We start from the raw sequence: 18,529 nt of genomic DNA, 5'->3' as shown, positions 1-18,529 counted from the left end.
GCCACAGTGGCAAAAGCTCTGTCACCCTTAGTCCTCCTCTTAGTATTTTTTAAAGCAAGTAAGCCCTGATCAGATGACCTCAAAGACCTGCTGGGGACATCGGGCTGTAGCAGATCAAAGATGTAGGCAGGTGCCAGTCCGTGCACAGCTCTGTAGGTCAAGACCAGGATCTTAAAATTGACTCTAAATTCAACAGGAAGCCAGTGTAACTGAGATAATAACGGTGTCACATGAGAGTACTTGGAGGATTTTGTCAAAAGCCTCGCTGCAGCGTTTTGCACAACCTGCAGACGATCCAGAGAACCTTTGCTTAGACACATAAACAGCGAATTACAATAATCCAAGCGTGACAAAATAAATGCACGTATAGCAATCTCCAGTTCAGAGCGACATAACATCGGGCTTAGCTTAGCCACATTTCTTAAATGATAGAAACAAGACCGAATCAGAGATTTCACATGCCCGTCCAATGTGAGACTCGAGTCAAAGGTGACACCTAAATTCCTGATTGAGGATTTAACATAGAGTGAGAGAGGACCAAGGGCTTTCACTATCTGCGATAAAAATCTATCAGGAGCGCATACGAGGACTTCGGTTTTCCCCTCGTTGAGTTGGAGGAAATTTGCAGCCATCCAACGTTAGATCAAATCTAAGCAATCATTCAGACGCTGAAGCCTAGATAAATCCTCGGGCATAAAAGAAACGTACAACTGAATATCATCAGCATAACAGTGATAAGAAATGTCCTCAGAAGAGCCCATTATATGCTGGAGGGGGAGAAGCTATATTAAAAACAATAAAGGCCCCAAAACTGACCCTTGAGGGACACCATAAGTAAGGGAGGTAGAGGATGACCTAAAATCGGAGACTGCCACAGAAAAGGATCGGTGATGTAGATAAGAGGAGAACCACTCTAATGCAGTTCCAGATACACCAACCCAATTTTTCAGCCTTTCAACGAGGATGTGATGGTCAACTGTGTCGAAAGCTGATGTGAGGTCCAACATGAGTAGAACAGAGCATTTTCCTGCATCATTATTCATCAAGATATCACTTGAGACCCTAAGAAGAGCGGTCTCCGTGGAGTGAAATCGACAAAAACCGGACTGAAACTTATCGTAAAGGCCATGTTTATCTAGAGCTGCCATAAGTTGCTTAGCCACAACCTTTTCTAGAAGCTTAGCAATTAACGGTAACTAAGAGATAGGTCTGTAGCTGCTCCAAAGAGAGGAGTCAAGCTGAGGTTTTTTTAAAAGTGGGAGAATAGCAACGTTTTTAAAATAAACCGGAACTATACCAGATGCCAGTGAAGAGTTGATTAAAGTGAGCACACATGGGCCAATAGACTGGAAGACATTTTTGAATAATGATGCAGGTACAATGTCAAGTGAACAGGAGGATGCTTTTACTGAATTCACTAGTTTTACCAGCTCAGGTAGTGAAACAGGAGAGAAAGTATCCAAGATAATGGGCCGAGATGGGGTAGAGATTGAGATAACAGGTGAGTGTGTAAAACTCATTCTCACGTTATGAATTCTTGCAAGCAGAAAAGAGAGAAAATTTTCACAGTCCTCGTTAGAAAAAATAGGGGCCGCAGGCAGAGTAACAATGTCACTAATGGTGTTGAATAGCACCTTAGGATTGCCTCTACTCTTTGTAACCAAGTGTGAGAAATGGGCAGCCCTCGCATCTCTGATCGCATTATTAAAAGAAGCTAAAAGGTCCTTAAGATGAGTTTTCCTCCACCTGCGCTCCGCTTTACGACAATCACGTTTTAGACAACGAATACTGTCATTTAGCCAAGGAGGAGATTTGGAGGCAATGCGATAACCATGTTTCTAATGCTGCTTGCTGTTTTAGGATAGAGTTTAGCTGGACACCTGTATATCTAGTCAACACGAACAACTTTGGAGTTATATGTTGTGATGGAAAATTGTAATATTCGGCTGTTGTCTGTGTGTTAAGCTTATCTTTAGCATAGAATGTTCTGACTGTATTCTGCGACCATGGTAGTGATGGGATTTCTGGCTGTTTTTAGAGAACCTGCTCTTTCGGCTCGGCTCACTAAAAAGAGCCGGCTCTTTCGGCTCCGAACCGGCTCTTCAGGTTGTTTTGGTGCTTTAATTAATTTATAATTAACAATAATATAAAATAATGCACAAAAGGAATTACTAATGTAAAAAAAATGTTTTATTTATATATGTTTATATATAAATATATGCGGTGACCCCTAGAGACAAAACACGTAGAAACTCCAAAAAGCACGTACAAATTCCAAAACACATTTCTAGCATTAACTGAACTTCCAAACCAGAGCTACCTAGATCACTTAAATTACACAATTGAAAGCATATGTGTATTGTTTGTGTATTTATACACAAGCACTCATATATATTCAAATTATTTAAAATAAAAGTTAATTTACCTGTTACTACCACACACCAAAAGCCGGTCCTTGGTACTTGCTAGTTTGTGTAGCCACTAGGTAACCAAAGCTCAACACTGCCCCCTAGCATCCTGGAGTACTTCTGTTGTGTTTTGTACGTGTTTTGAGTTTGTATGTGCTTTGTCTCTAGGGGCCACCGTAAATATACTATTATTTATTCACTCCACATAAAATGTAATAAATAAATCATATAATACAAAAACCAACTATTCACATTTCAACTTTTAACTATTTAAATTTTCAGCTTTTTCTTTTTACAAATTTAAAGTGAAACAACACAAAACACTGCAAACCACAACACAATTAAATATAAATTAAAATATGAAAACAAAAAGAAGATGCACATTCTCTGTCATATGGACCTGCATGAATAAACTTTCTGAATCCTTTATCATCTGTAACTGAAAATAGATGATTACTATACATTTCTAATGTGACGTTGTTGTCCCTGGCTCTCTTTCTCTCTCTCCCTCCCACTCTGTTCCTGTGCTACTGAGAGTGTAACTACCGCCCCTCCCCCCTCTTCCCAGCTCAAAGCACAAGGCTCGCGTACGGAGTGAAGCGGAAAAAAGTGCGAGAGAGAGGGTGAGAAAAATAAAAACAAAAAAACACAACTTGCGATAAGGAGCTGGCTCGCATCGTTCACGTCAAAGATTCGGCTCTAAGAGCCGTTTCTTTCGCGACCGACACATCAGTAGACCATGGTGGATAGATAATGTGTTTCTATTCATTATTCTTATCTTCTTTGTCAAAAGCCACGCAGACTGCTGCTGCTGCGCTCTGTATTATTGTTTGACCCTTTTCCAAGGCAAATTAAAATTTCATAAAGACAACTTATTTGTGTAGATCGATCTATTTCAGATTTCCATAAGAATTAAGTGCCATTGAATTGGTATCCCTTGACTGATATTGGGGTCAACATTGCTTTTCTAGCCTTTAACCTCAAAGTTGTGAGAGGGCCGACCATTTGGACCCCACTGGGAATTAGCAGTTCCCCTTAAACAGTGAGAAATCTGAAATAAATTAATTAGGAAAGAAAATCCCAACCCTAGTGAAATGATGGATTTCTGGCTACTTAAATAAAGTATTTTATAAAAACGTTCTGTGATAAAATGGAAAATGTTCCAATAATTTTCTGCCAGCACATTATTTTAACAAAGGTTTCCATAAATAGTAAACAGTAAAATTCAATGTGTGGTTAAAAAACTGGTAAAAATATATATACATATGCAAAGTTCCCTTATTTTAAAACAATGCACTATACTGTAGTTTTACACACTGATTTTATTTTAAGCCTGATATTGACTCTCCTTTTGGCATTATTGTGGTCTCAGCTAACCCTTTAAAGGCAGGTATTTGTAGCTAAGCTACAGTAGTTAGAACTAGCTAATGTGTGCAAAGTTTTTGTATAGTTTCTGAAGGCATTTTGCACCAGGCATAACCAAACAATGTGATAAATTGAGCAAATAAATAGTAAAGAAGAATTGCAGAGTGGATAGTAATTGTCACAATATACTACAATAGGTCTTCAATTTATGACCGTTTTGCTCAAGCTTTAGAGATTGTGGATGATTAATTTAATATCAGTATAGTTGAAGGATAGTAGATGTAATGTTTTCTTTACACCAATTCATTAGATTTTTTCAATATTTGTTTCTGTCATGTCAACACGTTTTTATCCCAAAACGTAACATACCGACGCTATGCAACAAATCTATGTTATGCTTTTGGGCGCCCAACCCGTCTGTATGTTACGCATTCCGAGGCACAAGAGGGGGTTGGAATGAATCTATAAATGTAAGGTTATGGTTAATGTTAGGGGTGCAATAGAAAGCTGCAAAGCAACAAAAAAGGAAAGCGCATAGAAAGCCTTTCAATTCGCTTTAAGAATCTGGAGCGTTTCATAAGGACATGGAAGGGTACCTTTCGCGTTAGGATGACGCACCTCGGGCCGTGACATGTTATGCATTGGGAATGAGAATGCTCTGGTCATGTACAGTCATTTGAAACTAACAACCATAGTCATGAATAACTTCTAAATCGATTTGCAAGTAAACTTATTATAATATGATTTATATGAACGTCTCAGTGTACCGTAAGAAAGTGTCATATCCATATTATCCACCACAACTCAAAATATATGAAAATCTTTTTAACTAAACATTTAGGACATCAGATCCAACGTTCCCCCTCTGAGAATACGTGAAACGAGTTGTTGGCCCTGTTACTGGCGACTCGCCCAGGAAGCCCTTACATTTAATTGGCCTCCTGTTTGTTTTGAGCCTCGCCCACCCATTACAATCCCTCGTAAATGAGATAGTATAAAACCAAACTGCACCTGGGCACCCGGAGAGGGAGCAAAAGGGAGGCGGAAGTGCTGTGACACTAATGTCGTTAATTTTCCTTCAGGAAAACCCTCATATATTTCTCTTAGTTATGGAAACCCTTATCTTTGAATACACACACCTCAGCTCAGCCATAACCAATTTCAGTTTGGCGACTCTTTAAATGTCTTCCATTATGGCCACTAAACTGGGAAGCCAGGGGATGCCTGAAAGTGATAATGAAGGGAAAGGTCACTTCGGTAACAACCTGTTAATTGGATTTGGGCTTCTTTTTTTTTTTTTTCACATCGATCATATCCTGCTCACCAGGTATGCTGTCCGTCTGGTCGGCAGTGAAGATTTATTTATTTATATTTTTGAACTGTATCTGGGGTTTTGAATTTTAAAGTTCATTTAAACCTTGCCTAACCTTTACATCACTCTTTAAAGCATCCCATTAACTTTTTATACTTATTTCCCACCTTCTAGGCATCCATTCATATGCTATGAAGGTGAGTGAGAGGAATATTTGACTTTGTTCTTCTGTAATTTAAAATGGACATTTATTGTGATATTCTAAAAAAAAACATTTCATACAACCTTCTATTTTTTTCAGTCTTAGAGGAACAGGAACAACAAGGAACACTGGAGTCTGTATGCCCAGTATGATCGGTGAAACTCCCTTTTCTATCAGCATAAAGACGTTTACCTACATTTAATCAATTAAATATCTTTGTTTTAGAAAAAGAAGTGCAAATTCAACAGCACTTCCACTTACAAAAAATTGCTGCTCTAGTAAATGAAAAAACATGATTCTACAGGTATAAACTGCAAGAAATAAACATGTAAAATTACAGAAAATGCAATTATGGAACAGAAAACTTTGGTTATTTCAAAGTAAATGTCCATTTTCTGAAATCGTGAAAAAATTAATAAATAAAAAACAAACAGAAAACCCACAAAATATAGTAATGATTTGAACTAGTACGGTAATGAAAAAAACAGGAAGTTTTTTTCTGTGGTTTAATTGTTGATCTATTACTGAATGACTTTGATTTAGTATGAATAGCCATGGGATGTTTTTATCAGTAGAAACAACTGTACAACTTGTGAAAATACACTTAAAAATCCTAAATGTAGGCTCTTCTTTACATTGTGGGCTGGTTTTTGGTCCACAGGCCTTATGTTTGACACCCCTGTGCTCCCTATTCTCCGCTTTCCTCCAAACGTTAACATATGACGTCGCCCTATTGCTCAGGTGTCACTATTGTAAATCTTGCAGCTGCAGTGAAGCCGACCTAGTCTCCAGACTGCTTTAACCTTGTGAGCTGCTGTTTTTGTATCCCAGGATAGAGAACAATTCACACGTCACGCATAACGACTGTTCTCATCAAACCCCTTGCTGGGCTGCTAAATTGCTTTTCAAGCTGTCTCCCACTGGTATTCCCATCATTATTGACAGACCTCAAACATCCTCTAAGACTCAACAGACTTGTTGTCTCTCCGGTTCTCAAGCATCGTGTCATTTCAGAAAAAAACAAAAGAAATACTTTCAAGTGGCTTTGCGGGTCTGTGAGACTGAGAAGCACATTCCATTCGGTGACACTGAGGGAAAACTTTGTCTCCGGGGAATTGGCGCGTTGGAGGGGAACAAAACATGGCATCAGAGCTGGGCATTTAAATTAGGGTTGCTTTTTCAGCTCTGTTTTTTGGGGCATAGATGGGTATAATCCTCAAAGGTAATTGGATTTTTCCAGGAATGGAGTGCAGAGGTAGGATGCAGCAGGTTGATGAGGAATATGAGGACAGTTTCCACAGCTAAAGAGAGTTGATTCAAAGTTTATTGCTTGTTTTTCTCCAGAAACATTGTTGAAATCTATTTGTGCTCAGCATTGTCTTACGTCTTTCTGCATCAGGTAAACTTGCGGTCATGTCGCGTTACAATCCTGATGGGATTTGGGGGGGTTTGCGCAGGGGCTGGGAACTGCAAAAGGTAGCAGTCTGCAGGAAAGTAGATATGGCTGAAAAAGTCACACCTGGGATCTGCAGTACATCATGTGTTATGAGGAATTGGTACTGTGGTAGACTGCTAGCTTTCCAGTCGTTTTATTCTTGTATTCTATGTGCAAAGAAAACTGTGTTTAAGCTGAAATGGTAATTGCATATGTGTTTTTGAGCTCAATGGATAAATTGTGACAAATTCCATTTAGTTTCTTGTTATTTTAAGCTCTTTTTATTGCACTGCTGCTCCCTGTGATGAATGGTGATCTGTGGTGCAAAGGTGCAAAAGTGAAGGAGCCACAGGATTCATAGTAGGGCCAACACTTTGTAGTGTTGCGCTAATCTGTCTCCTGTCTTAACTCAGCTCTTGTAACCTGTTGGATTACAGCGCAGGAGGGCTGTTGTGCATTCAGTTTTGTGTGTTACAGAATCTAGGACTGGCATTTTAGACTGGTGTATATACCAACCTGACTCATGGTTGTTATTTTTTATGGATTGTGTGGATTTCTTATGTTCTTTCATGTACACATCATGTTTTTAAATGTCCAATGATTTACTCTTGTGCTACAGCAGCTGTGTTGAGTACTACAAGGAGAATAATGCTGAACTGTAGTATTCTTTAAACAGCTCATTACCTCCGCCTAGGATGTTATGTTTTTGTTTGTGTGCGTGCGTAAGATTCATTCTGTGAACACAGTTGCTCATAATGTTTTGAATGAACTCTAATAAAGCTTTGTAGGAGTGTAGAGTGGGGTCATGGTAATAATCCATTCAAATGTGGCTTACAGCCACTGAGGTCAATAAGGTCAGCTCAATGAGTGAATGGTTGAAAATAGACAAAAAGCCTTATAACCTAGAAAGTGTGATTCTTAAAAGTGTGGTGTGTGTTGACAACATATACAGTGTAAAGATTTAAAACATCATGTCACATTTGACCTCTGACCTCTCCTTCAAAGTCAATGGATTGATCTGATGGTCAAAGTGACAATAACGCTATATAGAGATATTTTGAAAACTGTGTTTCCTACTGTGATTGTTTCTATTGACAGCATGTAGGCATATGTGATGCATATGGATTCTAAATATCACATTACTCTGACCTCTGACCTCTTCTTCAAGATCAAATAAAGTCAAACTTTCAGAAAATGTATTTTATTTTTACTGCACTACAAACTTCTTTAAGCAAATTTTAAAAGAGCAAAAAAACCAAAATGCAATGCTAATACTGGCCTGAGAGTGTGCTGCCTTGGCAGAAGTTTTTGCTCTCTTAGTGCTTCTTGTTATAGCATATACGAGTTAATCTTAGTAAAAATTCTTAGAAAAGAAAAGAGGAAAATCACACTTATTTAAACTATTAAGATGTTAGCAAACTTTAAAACAAATAAAGTGAGTAAGCCTGTGCTAGCAAGCATCTGTTAATCTTTATCTCCCTTTCTTTTACCCTAGGAGTCTACGAGGCTCATGCTAAAGTAATGAAAACATTATTACATCCATTAAATGTGATCAAAACATAACGTACCCAGCATTACTTATTTCTTCTTCTTCTTTTCTTTTTACACATTGCATGCTCTCTCTCTCTGCTTTAAGAAGAGAGGAGGTCCGACCCATTTATTCAGGAGGGAGTAAATGAGTCGGACCTGACGAACACAGCAGTGGCAGGAATGCTCTGAATGATATGGTGATCTTACTCTGGAAGTCAGGTGACGAAGAATGGCATAGACACGGAGGTCTAGAAGTAATTAGCGTTTTGGTCAGAGTATCTCTGTGATGTTGACTGTAGATGTACAGATCATATTATATGGCAAGTCCACCAGTTGATCCTGTTTAATTCAGCACAAGTGGTTTCCAGAGAACGAGTGTGGGAGAGAAAATGACGCCTATTAAATTCAGTTTAGTTTTTTTTCTCAGTCTTCAGCCTTTGTGCTTGTCAGAAGAACAAATATTACCGTATCACAGAGACGTGTGTTGGTTTGGGTTCTTTCTTTCTTTTTGTCCTATTGGTTTGAACCAGATGGGATGCAGCTCAAAAACATCCCTCCAGGCACCAACCAAATTCTAAGAAAAAAATGTTTTATAAAGACCTGCTGACTGTGACAAGCAGCGGACTGCTTTGTGCTGCTATTGTGAGACAAATCCAAGCACACCACTCCCATACAGTCACGATGACAACAATAGCTGCATTTCCCCTCTGAACTTTACTCTTTAGGGAAACCTTTTTTCCGACTGTTTAACATGTAAGTCATTACCATTAAACCGCAGCCTCTGTCTGAAATCAGCATGTGGGTTCAGAAGGCCGGTCAGTATGTAACTTCTTTGTTTATATTAAAAGCATCCATGATACTCAAATCCAATTGGCCCACAATGCATCCATCGGTGTCAGAGCATGCCATTTAGCATTTATTCTGGCTTTTTTAATCCAGTCCCTTTGGCCTGAGAGTCAAAAAGTTAACCATAGCTCTACATTTTTAATAATTATATTAATGCCTTCGTAATTAATGAGTTTGTGAAGATTTATTTAGTCCAGAGAGTGATTGAGCTTTCAAAGTAGAGTTTTCAGCAATTAAATGAAGCACTTCCTTTATATGGATGTGTCATACGTAATTTTCTTGTGGTAATTGTTAATCTTTTGATTAACAATTTAGGTATTTTTGTTTTATTAGTGACTTATTAACTGTGCTCTAACATACACTCCAGCAGCAGTAAACTCAGTACACTTTAAAGATTCACTTTCTTCACGACGTGGAGTTCCCGGTACCTCCGCATGCTGCCTCTGTGCTCTTTGTTCCACTTCATTGGGGTGTGTGCCTGTGTGTGAATATGTGTGTGTGTGTGGATGACAGTGTATACCAAGAGAGCATTTTAAGGATGGGTTGGATCTCTCACTGTCTACTCCCCCATCCCAATCTTCTCTTTGCTATGTAAGTGAGTGAGTGTGTGTGTGTCTTCCTGTCAGTAGCAGTATTTGATGTTGTTGAATATAAGTCTGGATGGCATGTGCATGTGTGTGTGTGTGTGTGTTTCTGAATGTGGTGTGTAAAAGAATGAAGAGGGTAAGTGAATCTGTGCAGGATCACTCTGTGTGTGAGAGAGACAGAGAAAAAGAGAGAAGAAGAATAAGGAGGAAAAGCACACTGTGTCTTTGCACATGTGCACGTTTGTTGCATGCCTCTGTAGGTGTGTGTAGTAAGCCCCCCCCCCCACCTTTTACACACACATACACACAACTCCAGGGACTAGCATGTTCATTATTCTTCCTAAAAGAACCATTAAAATTTCATCAGTGCAATGCAATCTGTAGCAGGGCGGGGGGTAGGAGTGTGTGTAGGAGAGAGAGAGATACTCAGTAGTGTGAGGGGAGGGAGGGAGCTCGCATCCTCCACTCGTTCACTGCTGCCTGCCTTCATTCCCCTCTCCTCTCCCCTCTGCTCTCCTCCTTTCTTCTTCATCGTCTTCTTCTTCTCCTCCGGTGGCTGGATTCCCTGGCTGATCGGGAGCACGCCAGATTACTTCTATCATGACGTGAGCCACCAGCATCCCTCCTGCCTCATTCGCTTCGTCCTCCTGCCTCATTCTACTACTATTACAGTACCACTCTGTCCTCTTTCTCTCTCATGCACCGCACTCACACTGGAGAGGAGTTAGCATCCTGGATAAAAGGGTTAACAAGGTGTACTTGGAATCTAGAGAAAGGATTTTCTTATTCTTGTTGCTGCAGGCAGGTTTGGATATGTAACACATGGAGCAGGATCCTGCAGGAGAATATTTATAGAGTTGAGTCCTCCTTTAAAGTAGTTCATGGCAGGAGATTTAAAGGTGAGACGTTCATTTGATTCTGTCTTTGGCTTCAAACTTGTTGATCAGCGTGACTTAGACAACACATCGTGTCCTTTTCTATGTACACAACTTTTCAGAGTTTTGGCATTTTCACCCTTTTTTTTCTTGAAGTAGTGTTATCTGGTGTGCTGTACTACTGATTCATTTAAAGGAGTGAGGCTCATTAGTGTTGCTCTTTTTCTGCAGTGATCAGAAAGGCAGGGGAAATTAGCAGCAGCCTTTAAAGGCAGCAGGGAGTGAGTGAGCATTGGGGTTTTTTTCCTTCCTCCACAAACCTCTCACACCCACCTCCTCCGCCCCATCCCGTATGCCGCTTTGTTGTGCCAGCATGTGCGTGAGGCTCTGTCTCACAGGTAGATCTGATGATGCTAATTGTGTCCTAATTGGGTTTGTTTCCCTCCAGCCGTGGAGGTTTTTGCTTTGCGAGCCTCTTACTGCCACAGATGAGAGAGATGGTGGCTTGGCGTGTGCGTACATGTGCGAGAGTAGGGTCCAGATTATGTTTGAGTGAAAACGAGGGAGAGTGTTACGCTGAGAGCTGTTGCAGGAGTGTGTGTCTGGACCAGCCTGTGAGGATTGAAAGAGTGAGTCTAGAGTCTTTTGGTAGGGTGCTTGTTGTTGTGTGTGTATGTGGCCATAGGACTGAGTGTGAGCTCTGTGTGTGTGTGGGTGCTACTTGCAAGCACATCTGTGGAGGTCTTGTGTGATGGATGGTGACTGACGGAGGGTGTGAGGTGTGTGAAGGAGGAGGATGAAGAGGAGAGGCAGTAGGATGGGGGAGGGTGTAGAGAGGAGGCAGTGTGTGTGTGTGTGTGTGTGTGTGTGTGTGTGTGTGTGTGTGTGTGTGTGTGTGTGTGTGTGCGCGCGCACGCGCGTGTGTGGGAGAGAGAAAGAATCTAGGTAGTGGAGCAGTACATCACAGAATGGCTAATGGAATGCTGGAGACTTGAAGGGTCCTCTCCCATTTCCCCTCCATCACCACGCCTCACCCCTCCCTCCACACAGGATTGTGGGCAGAGTGTGACACACCAACCGACATGCCGTGGCTTATGTGTAGACTTCTGCATGTGCTCCACCCTTGTCAGGGAAGAAACTGGTTGAGGAGCTACCTGGATGAATATTTCTACCGCCTAATTATCATCTTTATGATTTTAGTCCCGGTAGAGTGTAACACACTGCTGCTAACACGTTGCTGTTGTAAATCTATTTTCACCTGTAGTCTATTTTCTGGTAGCTTTCCTCACTTTCTAATTTGTAAAGTAGTTTGAGGTGAAGAAGCTCTTAACGACAGCTGTACCACGACTGAAAAATCAGCAAACCCAAGCACAAACCCCCCCTCAAAATCTTGGATTCATTTTAGCTAAGCAGTACCAGTCACTGTAAGTCAAACACACATATCTACAAGAACTGAATAAAAATAATCTACATGACACCTTTGTGGGGTTTTTTGCTTGATTGTTTGTATCTGTCCTCTGTGTTTTTACCTTTATGAAGCTCATTTTGGAGCCCCTCGATGTTTTTGTGAAGAGCACAACTCTTGTGGTTAAGGGTCTCGTTAACTGATTTGATTTCTTCATATTTGCTGCCTAAATCTTTGAGTCGCCCAAGGTCATCATGGACCTCTTCAGATTCTCTCAATAAATGTTTTCCACCTGATCTTTAATTTCCTAGAATGTGTTGAGGAGCCACAGTTTTGCATTTTTATATTGTTCTTTCGCATTTTGCTCCAGCCTGGCCTGTTTTCAGCTTTCAGTTCTGTGAACTAGATCCACACCCTCATCATCCGTGCGGTTTTTCTGTCAGCTGCTGGACTTCCTTCTGGAGATTCATGCTGCATTGGTTTAAGGTTTGGTTGTCTTCCTGTTTTGTTTTACATTTATCTGCCAGCTGATTTTGCTTTGAGACCTCACACTGCTTTGCTGATTCAAGGTTTTCTTGTCTGTTCTAACTTTCTTATATATTCATCCTCAGATTCTTTTGCATCTTTAAGCTTCATATTTAAGGCCCCAAGATCTTCCTGAAGAATCTGATTGTTTTTTATAAAGTCTTGTTTTTCTTTTTGTGCAGACCTTCCTCCTAAGCTATTTGAGCCTCAAATTTAATCTTCACGTCCTGCACTTGGTTATTCAGGAATGTTTTCATCTTGACAGTTTTTCTCTCAGCCCTTTTTTGCCCTTTCTGCATACCTTGGCGACACTTGAGCTGTGGGAGGGTTTTGATCTTTCGTGCAACACATTCACAAAGCTCAAATCAAATTCAAATTTTATTTGTCTGGGGCTTTTTTCATGTAAGATCCTGGAAATATTGATGCTGCCCTATGATGACCCAGAGTATCTCAGCATCTTCATTTGATTTATTAATTTCCATCTTTAAATGTTCTTTCTGAAAATCCCCCCTAGGTTGATAACAGAATCTCGTTGCCATTACAGAAATAACTGAATAAAATAAATTCCAATGACCTTCGGCGCATATAGCGAGTATTGACACCCCTCTGGCCCACAAGCTTTCTTGAGCTGTCCTTCCCCTCCAGCACCCCTGCCTTTCTGTGAATATAAAAAGATGAGGCATTCGGCAATCAATGTTTGTAACACTGTTGTGCTGTTATCCCTCATTTCTTCTGGGGCCTCCATGTGATTTATTGGGGCTCCTGAGGCTCACAACCAGCATGGTGCACTGCTGGGGGAGGGGGAATGTGCGTGAGCATGTGTGCATGAGAATATGGGATTCTTTTTACACTCTGTGTGTGTGTGTTTAGAATGTTTGGCATGTGACGCGAGGGAATTAAAATTGTGTATCTGCAAGGAAATACTCTACCCTCTTAAAAATGGTGCGTATGCTTTGAAATGCAATTTCGGTCCCCATGTAAATTAGCCTGACAATCTGTTTTATTTAATAGGGACAGGCTCTCCCCTCAACATCACTTTGTGAGGTGGTCTTTTAAACTGAGCCGGTACTGCTGTATATCACTTACACAATTACAACCTTCACAAATCTATTGGTTATAAAAGAGAAGTTTATGAACTGCATGCAAAGCTGAAGGGGACGGGGGGCAGGGTGTGGCAAGCTGAAGGAGGATGCTTCAGTTGTTTATGGTGCATTTAGTTGTGTTGTGGCACGGTACTTCATTTTGACCTCTTGATATCTGTTGAGTTGACTCTGTGTGTGTGTGTGTGCGCGTTTGATGACAAATTCTTGTCTATTATGAATCAACATCTAAAATACCACAGTGCCTAATTGTTGATAGTCCTGCTATAATCTCTCTTCTTCTTTTATACTTAAAATGAAAAAAGACGACCCCTCCTCTCCTCGCTCCTTCTGTCTTCCATGATCCACCACCGCTATAATGAGATTTGACGTTAATCCCGACACAATAGCACAAGATTACGCGCCACCATAATGCTCTGCAAAGGCATGGCAGAGGGTGGAGAATGGGTTTGGCGCACGCAGAGGAAGCTTGGCTGGGTGAAAGCACATTAATGTAATCTAAGTGTAATTGGGTGGTAATGCAGCTTGTATGTAGATGAAAGGAGTGGAAAAGCTTTTTTTTTTTCCTTGCATGTCATCCTCTCTGTCAGACGAGCCCAAGGAGGGAGAGCAGGAACAACATGATGCCAGTGGTGCTGTGGGTTGAAAGACTGGTCAAAGACTGCCTGGAGACGGTGTGACACAGATTATTTATCTATAAACTGATGTCAGATTCTTGTGGTGAGAGTGGATTTTTCAGAGAATGGAGTTAATGAATACAGTGAGTCAATAAAGGGAAACTGGGCAAAGTTTATTTTGGATTTCTTTTAACAGTTAACAGAGAAAAAAAGCTGGGTTTTTTTAGATTTCACTGGATTACATGTGAATTTATATGACATTAAAATGGATTTAATTAAAGTGTATTTTTTGAAGTGTTGTATTTCCTGCATTAATATTTAAGCCTCAGCCATTTTAATCATAAATTTGACTTGCTTGGTGAAAAGCTTGGTGCAGTGTTCTCTTGGATGTCTTACATGTTGTGTTTTACTGGTATTTTCAAATGATATGACTAATCAATGTACTATATATAAAGTAACTGGAAACAGCCTCAGAGACCACAGTGATAAGGGAATGCGAGCTATAAATAAAATCATGAACAAGCTTCTGAATGTAGTCGGGAGGCTTCTGTAAATAACATAGGTATTTTATGACCTCTTAAGTTGAAAACACAGAGGGCCACAGGGGTGTTTATTTTGCAATGGTGTAGCCACAAAAATGTTCTGCTTGCCCTGCTAACCTCTTGTCCCGTTGCTTGTCTTTAGTTTAGCCTTCCAAGTAAGTGAAATTCTCAAGATGCATAGAACGAGACACATGCATGTATAAATGGACCACTGGTGGAGGCGGGATACACTTTGAATGATAGAGATTTTTGAGTCATCACATTTAATTTTGATTCGCCAGGAGTTTATAAATATATATAAACAACTATAGAGGTTGCCCAGTATGATGGACAACATTAGACACAAATTAACAAAAAGAAAAACCCCAAACCACACTAACTGAAAGCAAAAACTAAGCTCAAGTTAAGTTTTTGTCAAGATTTGACCAGGCTCCATAGGTTATTAATATTCACACAAGGTATTCAATTTGGTTCTTTACTGAGCAGGTAGTGAATGTAATAGTGCCAGAATCGTGGAAATACGGTGATGTTTACATGTACCAATCAGGAGTCGAGCCCTGTTTTGAACCATCTGCAGTCTGGATATTAGTGACTTGCCCATTCCAGCATATAACTATAACTGTTGAGTGTTGATGTATTAAAAGCACAAGTGACCTTCTCATTAAAAGATCAAGAGGATTTAACCTGTACCAAAAAGGCTTCGAGGGGAAAAAAAAGCTGTCTTTGACAGGAGATTGACAACGTAAAAGGCACTCACCAGAAGCACTTATAAACGAAGAACATGCAGCAGACTGACAACAGTGTATGTCCACAATAACCAAAGGCCTACTCACACCACAAAATGGGAAACCATTGTGCAACAGCTAAGCTTGCTGATAATGGTGGTGCAGATGGCTAACTAGTCATTTGCCACTTCTGCTGCTGGCAAGCTAATTCCTAAGTTAGCCAGCCAGACTTCCAGTCATAGCTCTAGTTCTCTAAGCTAGCTGGCTTAGAGCAAACCAACCTGCTTGCATGTTCATTAGTTTATTCCATAGCAGTGCCACAGTTGTTTTATATGTAGGCAAAGAAAGGTAAAAGAAAATAGAAACAAATCTGATGATTTGTGCAAATTCAGGTCACTGAATTTAAAGTTAATGCAAATGATTTGTGAGGCTATATTTTACTCTGCACAGCTAATAGTATTATTGGTTTTTGTGGGGACATTTTCCCCTTTCTAGAGGTTACTATAATCTAAAAAAAAAAAAATAACAAAATGGGTTAAAAAAAAAAAAGACATAAAAAGCTTTTCCACTCTTACCTCTGTTATTCATTAATTTTATTCATACACCAGATGATTAGCTGCTTCCCTGCAGGTGCCAGTATCCTAATAGCTTTGCATTTTTACTCCCAGTGCATTTTTTCCTTAGTATTTAGTTTGGTCGATGTGAGTAATCTTGCCAGCTGTCAGGGCTCTGTGTGCAGGCAGGCAGAGAGGAGGATCCAAACGCAGGACTCAGACACTAACTTGAAACTCAAAAACCTCAGCTTTATTGCTGGTACGAAAACAAAACATGAAGTGAACATGGACTATGGAGAACCAAAACACACAGGTATAATCTGATGGTACGACACAACACCGAGCATGGGAAAACACAGGGCTTAAATACACAGGGTAGTAATGAGGGAATGGGCAACAGAAGGGAGACACAGCTGGGGGAGATCAGGGCTAACGAGACGGGGGAGCTAAGCTGCACACACTAACATAAGACAAAGATTTTCACAATAAAACAGGAAACAAGAATTACTAAACCAGATGCAGACATGACACTGAGAGACAGACTAGACACTGAACAGAAACTGTAATACACATGAGAACCCAAAACCTAAGAACTGATCCCTCACCAAGAATAACAGAAACAGATCTATAATGATAATAATAAACAAAGCACCAGAACATCAGAAAACAATCCATAATGCAAAAATAAACCAAAACATAATAAACTCAAAATACTGGGTCCAACGGACCCAGAACCGTGACACCAGCATGAGATTTAAAATCCCAAGCTAACAGGGATGTTTTGGCAGGTAGGGTTTTAGCTGTGAGGGTCAGATGCCATTCCTGAATGATTTCCTTGTCACTACAAATAAGTCTGTGATCTCTGAGAACAATAAACAGCAAGGTGCCAGGAAAATGTCAGACTCGTGCAAGCTTGTGAAACAAAATAACCGATATAATATTGACACCACAACACGCACTTCTCAAGCTAATGAGCTGCCACTTCTTCTGTCAGTCTTCACCTTCACCATATTATTACCCCATTAAAGAAAGCCAGGATACCTGTAGCCACACAAACATGAATGCACAAATATACACACGCCCAAGCATGCTGTCTGTGCTCAACAGTTACCGTGACAACAGGAAAAATGCCACAGATCTGGCAGATTGTTGCAGTTTTTGGGGTTTTCGTTTTAGCTGCGGTTCATCACCCAAGTAAAGCTTGGGGTGTAAATTTGGTGAAGAATTACACGGGACTAGTCAGTATTTTATCTGTAGTGTGCCTTATCTATAACAAGGTTTCCTGATGTTTGTGTACATGCTTATGTGCTCTTCTCATTCAGGTTGGCAGGCGAGCTCCTCTGGCTTACACAGTTCATCACTTGCATTACTTTCTCTGTCTCCTCCGTCCTCTTTTTTGCCTCTTGTTGCATCTTCTCTTAAGTGTAGCTGTGCACAGTGAGCTGCGAGTCTGATGGATCAAGACTGAAGGATCAAAGCAGTTGCAGACAGTGTGTTGTGTGGATGTTTACCTGGGTGGGTGTATCTTTACATGAAGTCAACCTCTGGAACTCTAGCTGCAGGCTTTTTGCACCTTATTTGCCAAATTGGCTCCGTAGGGAGTTTTGAGACTTCTTCTTCTACAGTAGATTTCTTTTAGTCATCTGGAAAAGATTTTAACTTAAATGTTTATATGCTAAAAACTCGCTTATTGTGATTTAACGCTAATATAACATGCTTTACTTTGTTGGCCTTAAAAACAAAGTGTGTAAACTAAATGCTATTAAGTGGGGCCTGTCAGAGTAGATTCACATATTCACAGTGATCTGTGTTTGTCATATAGTTATTCTGCATTAGGGCTCATACAGAGCTACACACTTTTCAATGGGCTCTACACACTTCTTTATGCTAATATGACAATGCACATTTTGCAAGTTATCAGTGTATTATTTGCATTATTTTTTGCATTGTTGGGAATCATTTTACAAACTTTGTCAACTTTTTGAAACAAATTAATCACTATATACATTATTACATTGACTTTGTATTGCTGCTTTTTGCTCATTCATTGCTCTTTTGCATATGTTTTGATATAATAATACAACTGCATAGTGTTAAATGGTTCGCAGTCAACAATAATAAGCACATTATGAATATAAAACTATGTTGCTGTAACTGTGCTAAGGAATCTTCTAGTGAGCTGCGGAATGGTCAGTGAGGTCCCCTAAGTGCTATAATGTGCAGCAATAGATCCCTACTGCATTTATTAGATTTATCAGTAATATTAATGGCCCACTGTGGAGCCTAGTGAAGTATGGCAAGGCTATTACAGATGTCCTAATTGCTAAGTATATTCCCATTAGTCTTTTTTCTGTCCAGTTAACACTGGCTCATAAGCAGACATAGAGTGTATAAGAATATTGTTTCTCACATTCAGTACTGCAAAAATGAACTAAATGTATCTGAGTATCTGGATATCTTTTATATTAGTAACTGACAAAATGAAATCTTGTACTACTAAA

At 40.0% G+C, this 18,529-nt stretch overlaps 1 protein-coding gene across 2 annotated transcripts in view; it reads left to right on the top strand.

Annotated features, from left to right (window-relative positions):
• nav3 (neuron navigator 3) overlaps window positions 1-18,529 on the top strand; it is a 403,657-nt gene that overhangs the window by 92,001 nt on the left and 293,127 nt on the right. Inside the window, exon 1 of one of the 2 annotated variants that reach the window (XM_080886471.1) lies at window positions 10,376-10,584. The exons of the other annotated variant lie outside the window; for it this stretch is intronic. The gene's annotated coding sequence lies outside the window, so the exon portion shown is untranslated. Of the gene's footprint in view, window positions 1-10,375; window positions 10,585-18,529 lie in introns of those variants that run through there. 2 annotated transcript variants of the gene reach the window in all.

Source organism: Rhamphochromis sp. 'chilingali' (genome assembly GCF_963969265.1).
Source record: "Rhamphochromis sp. 'chilingali' genome assembly, chromosome: 7".
Classification (NCBI taxonomy): Eukaryota; Metazoa; Chordata; class Actinopteri; order Cichliformes; family Cichlidae; genus Rhamphochromis; species Rhamphochromis sp. 'chilingali'.
The sequence above is the reverse complement of the archived record's forward strand: the minus strand, read 5'-3'. Positions and strand labels throughout refer to the sequence as shown.